The sequence below is a fragment of the Syngnathus leptorhynchus genome, chromosome 15, assembly GCF_054491065.1.
Source record: "Syngnathus leptorhynchus isolate UIUO chromosome 15, UIUO_Slep, whole genome shotgun sequence".
Lineage (NCBI taxonomy): Eukaryota > Metazoa > Chordata > Actinopteri > Syngnathiformes > Syngnathidae > Syngnathus > Syngnathus leptorhynchus.
In genome coordinates this window covers 5,473,299-5,491,141 of record NC_141209.1, presented here as the reverse complement: position 1 = coordinate 5,491,141, position 17,843 = coordinate 5,473,299, and the positions used below count along the sequence as shown (strand labels likewise).

Below are 17,843 nucleotides of genomic sequence, written 5' to 3'. Positions count from 1 at the left end.
CAATAGTTCCACCACTGTCATTTCCTGCACAGAGTCTTTATTTCCTAACAGGGGGTCCAATAACCCAGAAATCAATTGGGTGTCTTTTTTATTTTCTCACTGATAATACATGTTGCACATCCCCAGTTCCAGTTGTCAAGCGATCAAATAAACTGGCACGGCTTGTTGTCGAGTAATACACTGGCACACCCTTTTTTTTTTTTAGAAGCAGAGGTTATTTTATTAGCATACTAATTTCTGACACTTTAGGGGGATAGTGAAAGAGGAGCTCATCACTACTACTCCATGAGCTTTCTGAACCATGACAACAATGCAAATATTTTAATAGGCCAGAATTTTCCATGGAGGTGTATTACGGTGATGAGATTAAAACCCGTTTTTTTTTTTTCCGTCCAGTCAGCAAAGCTGTATCGGAGCAGTCGATTAAGATTTGTCGTAATGTGATGGGTTATAGTTTGAAATGATCCTCTGCTCTGCTAAATGTATGACAAGCTACTTCTAAAAGGGTCAGCGCCGTGCCCTTGATCCACCAGAGGCTTTAAATACACATTCTGCTGCTTTCAGCATATGCACTCATTCTCCCCGTCTCCCCCTCTCAAGTGAAACGTCAATGAAGTGGATCTGCAGACACTTTTTTGTACATTTCCCACACAATAGGAATCAATGCACGACTAATTCACATATTCATTAAGAAAATATGTCCGCACTTCCGTACCGGTTTTGAATGAGCTGACAAATTATGCCTTTTCACATTAGTGCTTTGATTGAGCAGCAGCCAGTTGAATTCAGACTTTTGTTCTCTCCCCCCCTCCCTCCCAGTTAATAGTCCTACTTAATACTCATCAATCATTGCTGTCAAAAATATTGATTGCTAGCAAGATTAAATCAGAGTTATTCTACTGCCATGGCTTTTACACTGTATGTGGAAACATTTCTTGGTTTACTAGGAGTGAAAGGCAGTGGATTGTGCTGACATTTAAATACCAGGGTGTTAAATCAATGCTTAAATTGTTAAATCATTTTGAAGAGTATTTTGGTTTTTTTTTTGCACATCTATGTAGTTTTATGATGGAATACTTGTGCATGACTTTTCAATGGGAATATGTCATGGTGTTTTCAAGAAGCCAACCATATGTGGAGGATGTCACGCTGCATGACGACGTGCCTGCATGCAGTGGATGTGTCATGAGTGATGACATCACAGATGCAAATCATTGTGGCATTTTTAAGTGGCTGTAAGGCACTTAAACCTGAATCAATGAATATTGTGTGTTTTATATACACTTGTAGTTAATGCTAATTTGTGTAAAAATATTTTTAAAAAGTGTTATCTATCAAAGCTATGCAGCTCTGCTTATCTTTTACATGGACATTTTCAAAATAGGCAGATAAATGATTTACTTGCTTGATTTATTTCAATTTGATGGGTGGGCAGTTCCTCCAGAGATCCAGCTATGATAAAATCAATTAAACAGTCATTTGCTTTATTGATTTGTTTTTATTGATTTTTTTTTTTATCCGCATATCTACTATCACAGCAAAAGCAAAAATGAGGCATATTTAAAGTCAACAAAGAGTCATATCATCAAATATTTTTATACACCATGTGCCAATGTATTGTTATCAAATGAAATAAGTGTTAATGTTAAGGATTACTAATGCAGGTAATTAGAGAAGCATATTCTATGATAAGAAACATTTTTGCCATGTGAGAGATTCATCACAGGAGACTTATGATAATGTGTAGAGCGAGCCTCATCAGCACCACAGTGTTGAGAGCTAAAATGCCGTCGGACAGGTGCTACGCTGTGTGCCTCAGCGCCCCCAACAGAGTCCGATGGAGTCATGCTCGCCGGAGATGACATCACCAGGTTACGGCTCATCTGACTCATCCTCCTACGACACACGGCTCACCACCTTGGACAGTGAAAATAGAAAAAAAAAAAGAATTAAATTGCGCTAATCATCCTGCTCTGACGGGTGATGCTTTGCTTCAGTGCATCAATAGCTGTTTTATGTAAAACAAGAGTAAGTAGGTAGTTGGAGAAGAAATAAGCAATTCAAGTTGAATAGTCAAGAATAGGGATAAGGCTATTACACTTTTAGTGTGAGGGGGCTGTGACTCAGTGAAGGTCCATGGCTTCCTTGGACGTAAAGCAATGATCTCTTTAATTACCTTGCATAAAAATCCACCATATAATGCACATTCATATGATTGCATTGCAGTGACTGTCTTACACAAGACAACGGGAAATATGACGGCAATGTAAATGGATGGGCTCGTTTTTGTCTCGGTAAAATTAATTTTGCAATTCGTACTATATTTTAGTCGAGGCTGAATCAATTTTTGCCATTACAGTGTCCGCCGCGACATATGGAAACGTAATCTGTCAAGCACATAATAGAAGCTTTCAAAATGGAAGTGAAAGACGGCCACATAAAAGTCAGAACCTGAGATGCAGGTAGGATGACTTTAACAGTAATGTGTTTATAAAAAGATGATGACGCCACGTAAAATCACAATCTGCATTTTATTATTTGATGGTTTCCTGCAGATTTTCTCTCTTGCGAGCACATCTGATAAGTCGGCATTACATCATCCCTTTCCTTCCCGGCAAAGAGCGCCGTGCTGTGATGAGATCACAGCAGCGGCTCCATCACCATCTCATTCCCTTCCTTCCAACCCCGCAGCCACACACACCCACCACTCGTGTCATCCCAGCAGCGCAGCACATTGCCGCGAGACCGAAAAGATTCTTTCTTGACAGTTAGGGAGATGCTGTTTGTCTCTTATAAAATACTCTTCTGCTCGGGTTCATCCACGGGTGAAGACTCTCCATTTCAGGTGTAACAGGAAGAAAATGTCGAACACACCACCATGTACACACATGCAAACCGATAAGTTACAACACTTTGGTGGTGTTTGCAGAATGATCAAAGAGCAAACAAATCATTTTTGGATGAAAAAAAACTTGTTTTCCCCTTCTTTGCTTTTTCAATGACTCAACCTTAGTGCAAACACATAGTCCAACTATACGTTTCCCTTTCAATGGCTCAATAGGCTTGCAGCATTCTGATGGATGCTAACATTGCAATTTGAGTACAAATCTTCAATGTGCCCCGAAATCATAATCACAGAACAACGAACACTCCCCGGTGCACTAATATTTACCTCCAAGTACAAAGGAGGCTGCATTTGTATGGCGCTAATGTAACACAGTGTAATTCATACTAGGATCAAACAAACTGGTTAACTAATTGCTGCAGAGTGGAGTGTAGAAATCATTTCTTCCAGGGTCAAATTATGGTCCATCCGTCTGTCCATCCGTCTGTCCATCCGTCTGTCTGTCCGTCCGTCCGTCCGTCCGTCCGTCCGTCCGTCCATCCATCCATCCATCCATCCATCCATCCATCCATCCATCACTTGGACACATGTTCAGTTGTCATGATGTCATTGTTGTCATGTGGGTTCTGGACTGGCTGCATTCACACACTCTACCCTCTGACTGTCCTCCACAAATCCCACCCACTCCCCTCCACCTCCAATCCAGCTTATCGTGTCTTTGACACCATAATGATGACAAAGACTAACCGGTAAACAGCAGCATTCAGCGCCACAGAGGAGCCTTTTATGGCCCAATGAAAGTGAGGGATGAAGCGAGGCCTGTCAGGGAGGAGAGCTCCAGCAAATCAACGCACAACAGCAAACAGTCAGATGGAGGAGTGGAGATGACCGCTGTGGCGTCACCGCTGAATTGAAGTGTTTGTCAGTCCATCCGTCAGTGTAATGCCGTGCAGCAAATCAGTGAGGCCCGTCTAGCTTTGTCCGTGGTCCGGGTCCCGACAGAACAGAAAATGAGAATTAGTTCTGAGTAGACTACAACAAAACATCAGACTATTTATTAATGTAAGTAAACATATCATGTCTTTAATAGTTTTCCTTTTTTCCCAGTGTTAAAAAAATGTCTCTCAGTATGATGCATTGCAGCGCTCCAGACGGAGTTCTACACAACCACAATAATAAACATTAAAACTCCGAATAACTTAATTTGAAAAGGAACAACTATTGTATTGTACATTATATTGTACAAACGTACCAAATGTTGAGCAAGTTATAGACTTTTTGCCATACGGCCGAACTTTCCATTGCATTAAGTGTGTTGTGTCAAAACAACATCCTGTTTCAATTCAAGTAATTTAAGCGGAAGGTCAAGTCAGATACATTCACGACGCAGAGTCAGATTCCTCATCCTTGCTTGACCAGTATACAAGCAATAGGCAGCACTTAATGTAGTTTTGTATTTTGGACAACTTTCTCCTAGAGGTTCTTTTAAAGTCATTTGCCCAACACAACTCGTACAAACCAAATCCCCAGTTGAAAAATAATGTCTGACATGTCAATTTGGTTCACTTAAAGAACCAAAACACTTGTTTAGCGTTGGGAAAACACAGTGGCTTTAAAGTCTACATTTGACAAATAGCTCTGAGACGCCTTCCTCCTACAGCATGCACTTATTCATGTTCTACCACACGCTGCGCTTTGACTCTGTTGAATTAGTGCGTTTGCCAATTGAGAGGAGCCTAATTAGCTTTACATTGGCTTTGTGTGACTTTTCGGTGCATGCATCAGCCCTGATGTTTTATTAAGCACAAACCTTGGAGACGCGTCAATCAAATGCTAACCCGATTAAAGTGTCACCAGCACTCTAATGGGTACAACTTGAACAAATTTCTGTTATGTGCAAAGGGAGCTGGGGACAGGATGACATCATGCAATCTGACTTGCATACACTGTGCTCAATAACACACAAACACACATACATACATACACAGAGCCATTGAATTTCTCCTGTGCATATTGTCTGAGCTGCTATACTATGGTCACACATAGTTGTTCCCAGCCAACGTTTCTGCTATCTTCAGACTTTTCCATAACCCTTCAAAAATAATAGATAAGAAATAATCACAGTGCTTCGTAGTGATGACAAAATGAAGCTTCAAATTTGCTTCATGAAATAGTTGTAATTTTTGACTGCCTTAGATGGCACTCTGTCTTCATCTTTGAGCTGCAAGAACATTATTTCTTAAACCACACGATTAAACCAACAGAGCTATCTAAAAAAAAATGAAACCAATTCTGGTTATTGCTCCCACAGCTTAAAAACTGTGCGAAGTATGATTCTTAATTTGCTACTCTCAATGTGGTGTTCAGACACAACTTTAATTGTAAATTCTAATGTTTCTTCTTCTATAACCAGCTTTATTTTGCCTCCCTAAATGGAGATGAGGAAAATTGCAAAACATTTTGTCCTCGAATTCCTGATTTCCTTTGAAGCCCAGCAACATGTCTAAATGAAGGCCGTCCAAAAAACTTCAATGGCTTCCTGTTTGCTTGATATTATTTGGTGGTCTTTTTCACATGAGGGTCACATTTTAAAGGGGAAAAAACCTTGACCCGAGATTGGCAGTGTCCCTGAACAGGATTAGTGGTACAGCACATGGAAAGATGGAATATCGAGCAAGATGTTTTAATTCCTTCAAGAGGCTGCATGCTGAGATACAACTAACAACCCCCTGTCAGCACACAACGCACACACACACACACACACACACACACACACACACACACACACACACACACACACACACACACACTCTTGGTGGTTGTGACACAGATGTGTGTGTGTGTATTGCCAAGTGCGAGGGGGCACTGGGTTATCAATGTTAATCACCAGCCAAGCATATGGTCCTCTATCATGGCTTGATTGATCAATATATTGACACGATCGCACCTGCGCAAGATAAATCAGCCGTGAACATGAGCTAGTTGTTCGCGTCATTCAATATACATGAGAGAAGTCGCTCCCTGCGGTATAACTGAGGACAACCTGAAGGTGATGCAGCACGTAGGAGGAGCCTACATGTGTGTCACACACATGCAACACAACAGACAGCTGTGTGGAAATGCATGTTCCCTCTGATGACATCACCATCTTTGGAGAGGTAGCTGCATGGACCATTTTCCATAGGCTGTCCTCTGTTGCTGTGGAGAGACCTCCACCAATCCTCTCCCCTCCCACCTTCACTATATGCCAGCGGCGTCATGAATGATCGGTGACATCGCTTCCTCGGGTCGATCCAAAGACAACATTATGTGACTGCCCCCCCCACCCATCGCACCAACAACACACCTCACATTTTCAATGGCTGTGTTTATGGCTATTTATGGCTCACAGTGTGAGCGGAATGATGAGGCCAGGATGTGACATGTGGCAGCACATCATCTAACAGAGATGTTAACAAAACATTGTAGAATAACCTTTTCATTGCCAAATGTGTGAACACAAACAAGCCAGTGGAGAGGTGTAAGCAGTCAGGACACTGTAAATATTGTGTGTATTACATGCACAGTAAATAATATGAAAATTGTGTCAAAAACAAACACAAGTAGTAATAAAAGCATATATATATATATATATATATATATATATATATATATATATATATATATATATATATATATATATATATATATATATATATATATATATATATATATATATATATATATATATATATATATATATATATATATATATATATATATATATATATATATATATATATAGTGTCGTCTTTTTAGAAGGCACATAGAGTACAGTCTGGTCTAACTGTAGCTTTCTGCTTTCTGTCTCTAATTGAATGTACCTTAGCTTACACAGACAAAGAAATGCTGACAAGACTGTGTAATAGTGGCCTCTCTACAGTCCATGCACAATATATGAATTGTGCATGCTATAAATCCTTGGCTGGTTTGCTCGATATCTCTACCTGACACCAGCTGAGGATCTATACCTATTCTGAAATGACCCCCCCAACCACCCCCCACCCCCTACACCCTCAATAGCCATGTCCCTTGGTGGACATTTAAAGAGACGTGGGCAGCTGAATCATTCTTTCTTCAGGGCTTGCAGAGAAGAAGGAGTTGAAGAGGTCAGCGATATGTGATATTTTCCCACTGCTACGACACTCAGGATGTGTCAGAGCCGCGTGTCATGAAATGACAGCGGAAAGAAAGGCAGACCTGGCGCACAAAGGCCACGCTTCACAGGAAAGCCGGGAGATCAATGCACAGGCCGCCGGTGCGCCGCAAAATGCTGCAGCTTGATGTTGAGATTGACCCAGTTAAGAAAACCCCAAAAGTGGGACAAAAAACACAAAACACTACACCTTACCAAGTACGTACTGCATGTGGTGAACCTTGCTATGCCTGTCATGTTGACGAATGAATCTAAGTAGCTGTCAATTAAGTGAAATCCCATCAGTATGGCAAGTCGAATGATGAGGGACCCACAAAGCAAACGCTTAACAAGCTTACCCACTGAGGAGCATGCTGGGCTTCACACGGGCCATACATCAAACAGACAACATTATCACCCACTCCACCTTTGAAAACTTCTGTGAGATTAATTATCATTAATTAAACAAGTGTTGCATGTTAGACAATGTATCAAATTTGAATTTTGTTCTAATCCATCATCAGTCCGTAGCTAGCAGCGGGGGTCCTGTTTATTCCTTTTTGACATAGCAACATTGTGCCAAATCATCATATTTTTTAAAACATTATTTTTGATAATTAACTGCCCCACGGGGCAGCCAATGATGGTCATTGATAAACAATTTAGTTTCAGCCTTTTGTGAAATTTCCACTTCCTTGCACGTAGATGCTAATTCATTTTTAGAGGACTTCTATTGATCGCTGAATGACATCCTGTAACCTTGCTGAATAAGATGTACATGCCAATTAATTCTATTTGATTAATGCTGTCAAGCATTTTTATAGGTGAATGATCTAATTTCTGACAATCACATTTTTGGTATTTTCTTTAAAAACATAATATAATAAAATATAATAAAATATAATATAATATAATATAATATAATATAATATAATATAATATATAGGTTTCATAATTGTCTTTGTAGACCTACTCGGGTAAAACACATAAAAAGCAACCTTAAGATTTATCAGGTTCATTGAGGGAGTAGCAAAATGACAATCAAAGATTCCAGATGACCTCAGCCTCGAGTCTCTTTTATGCTAAATCATCACTACATGATTGAGAGCAATGGCAGCGGTGAAAGTCAGTAGGCAAGCCTCATTACCTCAATTAATGGCGGTTCTTATTGCATAAGCAAAACTCTTGTGAGGGTAGAAGTCAATACCTTTGTGGTAGTTATGATAATGGCTTCATCGCTAGTCGACAAGTTTGGATCTTGACACGGAAGGACATCACTGCTGCAATCCAGCTAATTAAAATGAGTGAGTCTCAACGACGCAATTAAAACAGGTAAAAGTGTGTCGAGGCCCATGTGTGATTTGTATCATTAATTTTCATTACCACTGTTTATTAACCTTACTATCTGCTGTTAGTCGCCACCGTGTGCGTTTTCCTTCTCCAGAATGCTTTCATCACTGGAAATTCCACAAACGGTCCTGGGAGCTGTAAATGTTGTTAATGCACAGTGCAACCATCATTTACAGCAAAGTGCACAAAACACAGCATCAGCGGGCGATCCGATGAAGGAAATATCATGGCTCTTGATTAAATCTGAAATGAAGTGATATTTCATCGCTTCTTATTAATTAGAAATGAGGCCTTGTGTCGTATCATTATGGCTTTCCCTTACGGCTGAGGCTGTCGTAATCCTTGTTGGTGATATCCGGTAACTTTCCACTTCAGGTGTTGAGTTATTTCGGTAGCGATAGGCGCCATACATGTGCAAATTGACATTCCCGAGCTTTACGGCGCTTACTGATGCGAGAGGGTTTTTTTTTTTTTTTTTGGGCTAATGTGACTGATAAGCGTGATCCTCAAGATGTTGACTCCAAGACACAATAGAAAGGGATCCAAAAGATGCTGCTTGCATTAATCAGGCTATAATAACATTAGGCCATTTCCTTTCTATGCATCTGGGAAATAAAAAGGTTGTTCCATGGTGATTGCGATCAAAGCTTAAAGCAGGAATCCGTGTTAAAGATGCAATGGCAGTATGGATAGTGCCTGATAAGGGATTAAGGACATGATTTCTCATTCCACCTCCAAACATTCTTGGAAATGTCAAGAGGGGATGTGGAGAATAAATACCTTTAGCATGGATATATTGTGAGCAATGCCACCGCAGTCACCTGGCCTTAACTTTGATCAGTCATTTTCAAGTAACGAGATTTCTCTGATTTCATTAAAGAGTCATTTCGCACTTGGAAGCCCAAAGCTTTTTTTTTTTTTGCTGAGATCAATGATCTAATCATGTTAGCGTTAAGCCAATTGGCTTGAAAGTCCTTTGTGATATCCCTTTACTGTTTTAATGACTTATTTGAGATTAAACAGGGTTTTGGATCCAGGGATTAAGGGACACATCTATTGAGGTGGAAAAAGGCTCCTTTTTGTGATGCATAATTTATTGTGACGAAGGACACTCAACACCTACTGGCCAGCGATTAGAATGGCGGCCTCACCACATCAGAAAGCCTTAAAAAAAAAAAAAGGGAACATTTTTCATATACGATGCCATACTGAAATGAGTATGGTCTACATACCAACACAGATAATTCTGGCAAAGGATAAATATTTTCAGTCACGTAGTGAAAAGTGAATGTGCATTCATTAAGAAGGATGATTTGGTGACAAGTCTCAAAAGGGATTATGAAATAATTAGGATTCACATGATCAGGATTTTGGCGGCTGATCATCAAGAAAAAAACATATTGATTCAATCACAAGATGCAAAACCTCGGATCACAGAATTAATTGGTTCTATGAGCCTATTTGTAACGGTCAAAAACCAAGGTAATGTTGGCCACTGAAATCAATGAAAATATTCTCAATCCATCCTAACCAAAAAAGTAAGACTATGCACGTGTACAACTTTCACTCAAAGTATCTTGAAAGTTGCTGAAGTTAGTTGCTAACAAATAAAATCAACAACTCTCACTCTATGTTTGGTGAAAATAACAACAACCAATGGTGGATTTGTGATAAATGACTCACCTCCAGCATTGTTCAAACCATCGATTTGGCAAGTGTTGATGAATCATTAACCAGGGACACTTGATGATCTACCAACTATAGACAGAAAACCCATTGGTGACCACCGTCTGACTCAGCAGGATCTAATTGGAACGGAAAGTTTTGGGTTAGGCTAGGAAGTATCTTACCTAAAGAATGACTTTGCTGTAGCGATTATCGTGTTCTTAGTAAATTGCAAACCAAATTTGCAGATTAATTATTAATAAAATCTATTTTTTTTGTCTTGTATAACCCCATGAGCTCCATGATTGTGATAATGGCTTGCACTTGAGGTTACGAAAATAACCACAATACGACAATAGTCACATCGACCATCGAGTTGGAGTAGCTCAGCAACCATGAAGGCTTAATTATAATTTAGAAAACCACAGCTGAACACTTTCCAGTTACATTCAGTTGCTTATATCCTGATTGCCTTGGCTGTTTTACCAAGAAATACACAAAAAAAGCGCTGTTTTTATTTCCACACAGTAGTAAAACCTCCTCCGGCTGTTCGGTGACGAGCCCGTGAGCGGCAAGAGCTATTTGCTCCTGCTTGAATTTCATGAATAGCAATAACAGTGCTTTGAAAACACATTACCAAAACACAATGAGAGCGTACATTGTTCTTGTAACCTGCAAGGCCATTCGCAAACTCACAACATTGTATACACATACTTAAAACTCTTTTGCTTTTTTGCTTAGTTGCAATACAAAATAAGTTCATTTTTCTCTGGAAAAAAAAAAGGTATAATTGCAATGCAAATTAGTACTTTCCTTTAGTGATATGTTGCGTTTTGACATTTGTTGCACGCTTGTTGTTTGTCATTCAGACTGATTCTCAAGGATTGAATTCTTGAGTATGTAGTGAACACAGTAATGTTGTGATGACAAAATTGTCGTGGTTATACATGAACAACAAACTCAAATAATTCTGATGATTGCAGTTTTTTACACAACTGCAAACATCAAAGTGCAAAAGCTTATCCATGAGAATTGACTGAATTATACAATTTCCAGGAAATTATTTAATTTAAAAATTATCCATTAAAACATATTATTTCATGCTGCTTTCTGTGGTGCACAAACAAAAAATAATAACAGCTTTTTACAAGGCGATCATTTTCCCAGAGGTTGTGGTTAATTCCACTGCTAGGAAATCATTTGCTTGTGTTTGCAATGATGTCACAAACCTTGAAACATCCGACTCGCTGGATGTTTTGCACCACTTTTCCTCCCATCTTGTACTTGATGTTTGTAGATGAATTGCCCTTCTATTAGCCGGAGGATAGCAAAGCTTTCCTTTTATTGCTTTACCTGGTGCCTGTAAAAGCCACTGGAAGGCTGTCAGTGACAAACGGCTGATTCACCCCAGACTAACTAATCCAATGCAACCGAGAATGAGAGCTTCATCTCCTCCAGATAACCTTCTCTTGTAAAACACTGGTAACACAGCGTCTGGTTGCAGGAGAGGAGTGTCATGACTTTACCTTTTCTATTTTGTCAGATTGTTAGGATGAGATTGAAGTATTAAATCCACATAAAATATACTTATTAAAGGGATATGGGACTAAGCAAGTCACATAGACATTGTTATAAAACAGATTCATGCATCCTGCCTCAAAACGTACAAGGACATAACTCCACAAAATGTTGCTGGGTTTGTTTTGAAAAAAATTGGGCAAAAGTAGCCACTTGCTTCATTGTATTGCCTTTGCTTTGGCCACGGTCGTCATGGTAACGTGCACCATACACCGTAAACCAGTGTGTGACAGGTGGATCTTATGCATGCTGTAATTCTTTATCTTTTGTGCAATTTTTTACCAAAGAATGGATAAAAATTGGCGAAAGGATAAACATTTATAGAATGCTCCACTCTAATAAAGGCCTTAGACAATTCTCCAGCAAAACAGACGGTCTCCCCCACCGGTTCTCTTCAAGGTTTTTTCCTTCGTGTTTTTTTTTTTTTTTTTTTGCTTCCTTTGACGAGTGCTTGCTCATGTGCGTACATATATCTATAATATTTAATGTGTGAGGTTTGTGGTGCTTGACCTGCTTAATGTGATGATTTTAAGATAACCTCTGTTGCGATCTACTGCGATATAAATATAATTAACTTAACGCAGTCTCATTGGATGAACAGATAGTCATAATCTACATTGATGGAGAGATGGCTTTTGATACCGTCCGGTATCAAATTCCAGGAACCTGAGTGAGGTACAACGTAAAATAGAAAGGCCCCCTCACGTCTATGGAGGCACGCGTGTGTAACAACTCGGCATAATTAATGATTATATCCCGATTTCCAAATGTCAGCATCAACTCTGATCAACCAGAATGAGCGCCGCAGCAGTTTGACTCCCTCACAGTTATTAATCTCCTCTCAGCGACTCATCTCGCGACTCCCCTCGTTCCGTAATGACACCCCCGTGTTAATTGTGACTGTTTATAAAATGGAGCACTGGAGCCAAGCTGCGCCAATCTCGTCGCCGTCGTTTATGGCGTCTCTGCCCCACTAGCTTCGAAAATCAACTATTGATGTTCCTTATTACATTAGGTGAGGCGCTTGATGGCCGTGCACAGCTGCGGGCCGTTTGTATGGCTGTCCTATTGATCTGATTTACATAAATAGAGACTTTGTTGCTGAGCCGACACACTGTGCGTCTGGAAGTGAACTATTGAATAATTGGGCCATTCTCTGACACTTTCATGAGGTAAATCTAAATGCATCCAGTGACAACTAATCTCCATACATACACACACACCACAGTCTTTACAAAGGCAATTGAAGTGTGTTTTTTATACAGCTCTGTACTGGATCTCTATTGCTAAAGCCTCTTGTCCAATCAGATTCCTCCGACATCATCTCTCTAATACGCATAACCCCTAGAGGTCATATTTGCATGTTAATTGAGAGGATTGCAATGATATTCTGTTATGTATTAAATGGGATTATAGTATAGTGCAACGTCTATGAAAAAGGTCATTTTGGAAGGCTGATATTTGAAATGTTTGGTTTTGGAAAATTTCTCACAGGGGAATCAGATGAAATAGTCATCCTCTTAAAACCTGTATTAAATACATAGTTCTATTAAGATTTAAATATTCATCATCATCATCCTTCATTTGTTTTGCATCGTCTTTTCATATACATGAGCTCTCTGCATAGCGCCACCTCATGGCCATTCACCAATACTCTTGTTTTAGGAGGCAGCGTTAAGATTGACATCACTTTATTGGGTTCTTATGGTCTAGGGATCTGGGGGCCCATGCAGTGATAAAATCACCTCCATTTTTTTTCGCCAGAGAAATCCAACAGTGGTTTGAATCAGTGATGTGGAAACATCAATTAAAACTTGGCAATCATCACTGAATTCGTCATTAGCCCAGAGGTGATGAGGATGCTATGGCTTGAATTCCTGACAAACACACACACTTACACACACATATGCACACACACGTGAAGGGAGCCTGCCGGAATTCTTTAAATGATCTGATCTTCACTTTGAAGGAAATCAGACCCGTGTGCGTTTTTATCAGCTGTCAGAGTTATAGAGATATTTCAGTCGACCGAGCAGGAAATTAGGCTGTTAACTTCCAGCTTTCATCATTTAGTCTCACTTTTCTTATACAGATGCTCCCTTCTATCTTCACCCTATGGCTGAACACTTTGTGTCTGTCCTCTTAGAATGCTTCTCTGTTCTCCGGTTTTTCTCTTCTCTTTCCCATCTGTCATACTTTTCCGTGATTCGGCTTTAGGGTTCAAGCGCAAAATCAATTTGAAGGAGGTCAGCGGGGGTCAGTGGCTGGACCAGAGCCGGAGCAAAAAAAAATAAAAATCAAATTATCATGAAGACAACATATTGGAGCATCTATGACCTAGAAATATGTATGTTGTGCGCATGATGGTGGAGAAGAAACAAATCCCAAGATGTGAGTGAGAAAAGGAAAACAAATTCATTCTAAAGTTACAGAATTGGCTGCAGTGTGAAAGTGCAAGGGCACTTTTGATTGACTGTTGAAAGCTCTACACTGACCCGGTAAGATATATTCCAGTCGCCTGAGGCTTTTGATGGATATTTGTGCTTTGCGAATCTGTATTTGTGTGTATTTTCACTTGCAGAAACTTTAGAGAAGCTTACAAATACTAAAGTACTACCAAGAAAGCAAAAAGGAAAATTCTTGACAGTTAAAGGCAGGACCTCCATGTGATCACATTCATATGCTGTAGCCCCATACCGTGAGTACTGAATGATTTATCCAGTATATGACTTGAACTGTATTGAACTGAACCATCACACAGATTGATCTAGGCTCTTTGAACTATGCTTCAATGAAGATCCTGTTGGACATTTCCTGCTTGAATGGGATTGCATCGTTTGCTATAAATTAACTGGGGATTAGCGAAATTATGATCCAGTAGTTTGAGATGGACCACTCAAATGTCTAATGTCCCCTAGTGACCCAAAAAAGCCCACACCCCTTCAGAATAACTTGTTTATCTTGGATCACTTTGAGAATATGCTCGTTTTGCCTCAGCAACGCTGCCAGGGAAAACAATGCAGCCACTGTTGGGCATAAAGGACAAAGGTCATATTTTCCAGACAGCCTCCAAAGAACCATGACCCCGGTTTCCCCACTTAAAGTAAGCGTGTCTTCAGTTGAGGAACTCTGGGGTCCCACACGGTGTGAGACGTCAATGCAAGGGGAAGGCGCAAATGACAAGGAAAGGCCTGAACTATGTCTGTGCTCTCTAACCTGCCACTGAGTTTTAGAGGTCTTGGCCTGTCTTCCAGTGGATGTGACAAGCCACCAGAGATGGTGCCTTTTGGGCTTGTCACACACAACATATTATTCCACTGTGACAACCTGTCAGCTCAGCGGTAAAGCAACTTTTCTCTGTTTTTACTGCGAATTGGATGGAGGCTGATGTGAGAATACAGTATTGGTTAGCTAATTTTGAAGCTAGAGTAATTCCTATAAAGTGGAGACTGATACTTGTTAGTATATCCTTAGGGATCAATAAATAATCCAACTAAATGGAATCTTAGATTATTTTTCGCGAACATGAAGGCAAGTATAATTGTTTTTGCGAGCTAAAATGGAGGTTCCAACCATAGCTTATGAGGCTATGGTAATTGCTGCAAATTCCTTTGGGATAACTAAATTATTTACCTAAATGGAAGCAAGCGTTATATTGTTGCAAATGATGGAGTATAAGGCCGTTGTAGCTAATATGAGGCTTGATCTAGCTTGACCATTAAGGTCCTCTATTTTTTCTGAACCTGCTGCGTAATCTAAATGTTCTGACCTAAACATTTAGATATCAAGAGCAAACAATTTTTTTAGTCTTCATTATGTCCTGTCTGACATTTGTACATGCAACCTTTCAACCCAAGAATCACTTCCCCTGATATATCCCCAAAAGCTGATGAGGGAACATATTAAATGATTCATGGAAATAGTAGCCGTGAAAACCAGAATATAAGTATCCTCCATCTTGCCACACACTCACTGACCTCATCACCCCCTAGGTATGTTCATTCATGCGGGACATGCCAACATTCCACTTCCCATAGAGAAAGTGCAGTGGCAGCCAGGTAACTTGGATATCATTTTTCCTACATGCTCAGCACATCTTTATCCCACAGGCTTGAATGTACAAATAGATTTCAAATTAGAGCCTGTGCTTTAATTTTCTAATGCACTGACCCGTTCTACAGTGGCGTAATAGCAAGTCCCTGTGTGACAATTAAAATAAATCATGTCTGAACAGAATTCGCTATATGTATTCATGCCTCATCAGTAACTGAATTGACGGGAATGATTTATCCCAGGAAACTTAAATACCAATGCCCACACAGCGTAGTGCTAGCACACTCCACTTTCACACTTTTCAGCACCCCTGTTGTGTGTAATGAAATTGACGCGTCGGTGATGAATGAATGGATGTGGGTAGAAGGACATCACTTGTTTCTGAACACACTGAACCTTGTCAAGAACTAAAAGGAACGCGTCCAAGCACAACTTATTTGAAGTTTAATATCGGGTTGTGTGGACTTTTATTTGCTTCAGCTGTTTTAGGGAAAAGCTTCTCGGGAAAAGTAATGAACCTTTTATGAACTGCAGTAAACTCTCAGAAGGGGGGAAAAAAGGTTTGATATTGTCTGCTATCATCATGTTTTAATGAATGATGGCTATTTGTCAAAACGATTTGAGCTGGAAAAAAAGGTGACATACTTTGAAGTGTGAATGTCATTAGAATGCGGTTCATCGCCAGCTATCAACATGATCCGACTTGAATTCTGAAATCATTCACCCTTTTCATGACTTGGGACATCCCCAACCTCAGCTTCATCCTCATCAAGCCTTGCTTCATCTGCTTTTTTTTTTTTTTTTTTTTTTTTTATTAATCCCGTCTCATTTGAAATTTCAAAACCATCAATGGGAATTATTCAAATCCCCGAGGTATGAAATAGCTGTGAGGGAGCTACGGAAGACACTCATTAACCTCAAATAGAGAGGAGCCCACAGTAAATCTCGATGAATCCTCCCCGTCGTGGAAATCTGATTAGTTACGGTGGCTGTACTTAATCTAAGTTGAAGGTAGAAGTTAATTTAGTCCACTGTATGACATGTAATTTACTGTGTTGTTTTCTTCAACAGCTTTTTAAATATACTATATTCTATGAGAAATCCTATGATGAGGGTTTTCTACAGAGACTTGGTATATATTTTTAAAAAGGCCAACTAAGGTTTATGTTTATAAATTTAGTAGCCAACTGTGCGGTAATAACTACATGCAAAATATACAATAGTTGACTTTCTGCTTGACTGTGTTCATGCTGTCACCAATAGCAGCAACAAAACAATCATTAATCGCGTATGATGTCTTTGTCATGTTACAGTTAAGCCTTAAATCGCGAATGATTGTAAGGGAAGCACTGATTCTTTAAGTTTTGACGCTTAAGAGGATACCTATGGATTTGCTCCCTGGAATCGTGTGTCTTGTTCGGAAGGTTTTGCAGATTACATCACGACTATGATGTTTTCATTGTGGAAAGAATCTTTGGGAAAGAAGGTGGCTGTTGGACTTTTGATTTGTCTGAATTGTTCTCATTAGAAATATTTGAAATCGAGTTAATCCATTTTAAAGCTTGAATTATAAAAGCACAGTATTAACAATTTAGCATAATCTCTCAATGTTTTGAACTTCAGCTTTCAAGTGAGTGTTGCAATGAGCAAATTAATGAAATTTATATATATATTCTTTGTCATATGGCTGGACAGCAGAATTCTCACACAAACTAAAAAATTCAATTTTTTTTCAGGAGAGTCAGACCACATCCAAATTAGATCGACAGCTGCTACTATACATGATTCCACAATTAGTCGTCTAATATGTCCCATTAATGCGGATGCGCCCTCACAGGAGGTGTTCTGCCTTATTTCCCAGAAAACATAGCCTACGTCTGGTGCCGCCGCCATTCTCTTCCATGCAGATGTCAATTAAAGCGTTGGCGGAGCGCACACATCTGCCAGTGTGATGTATCCACCGAAGCATAAATAGCAACCATTAGTTGGCAAGCTCAATCTTTCTCATCATTTCTAGTGTGCAGCAATTAAAGCAACACTGTTATCTTCTGCATTATCTTTAAAGCAGAGATGATAGATAATCCGGGTCACATGATCTCAGCATGTCTTCAGTCAAGGGGAGGGATTTCTTCCTCGGATGTCTACGGTGTTATTTCGCTACAGAGCGGCTTCTCTACT

The 17,843-nt window shown here is 39.7% G+C and overlaps 1 protein-coding gene and 1 long non-coding RNA gene across 2 annotated transcripts in view; one reads left to right on the top strand and one right to left on the bottom strand.

Annotated features, from left to right (window-relative positions):
• Positions 1 to 17,843, top strand: part of sox11a (SRY-box transcription factor 11a) — a 170,517-nt gene that overhangs the window by 73,171 nt on the left and 79,503 nt on the right. The window lies entirely within an intron of this gene.
• On the bottom strand, positions 1,541 to 11,556 carry LOC147045299 (uncharacterized). Its single transcript, XR_015068302.1, has 3 exons — positions 11,264 to 11,556; positions 10,053 to 10,174; positions 1,541 to 1,917 (listed from the first exon to the last, which is right to left on the bottom strand). It is a non-coding gene; the product is annotated as an uncharacterized LOC147045299 (long non-coding RNA).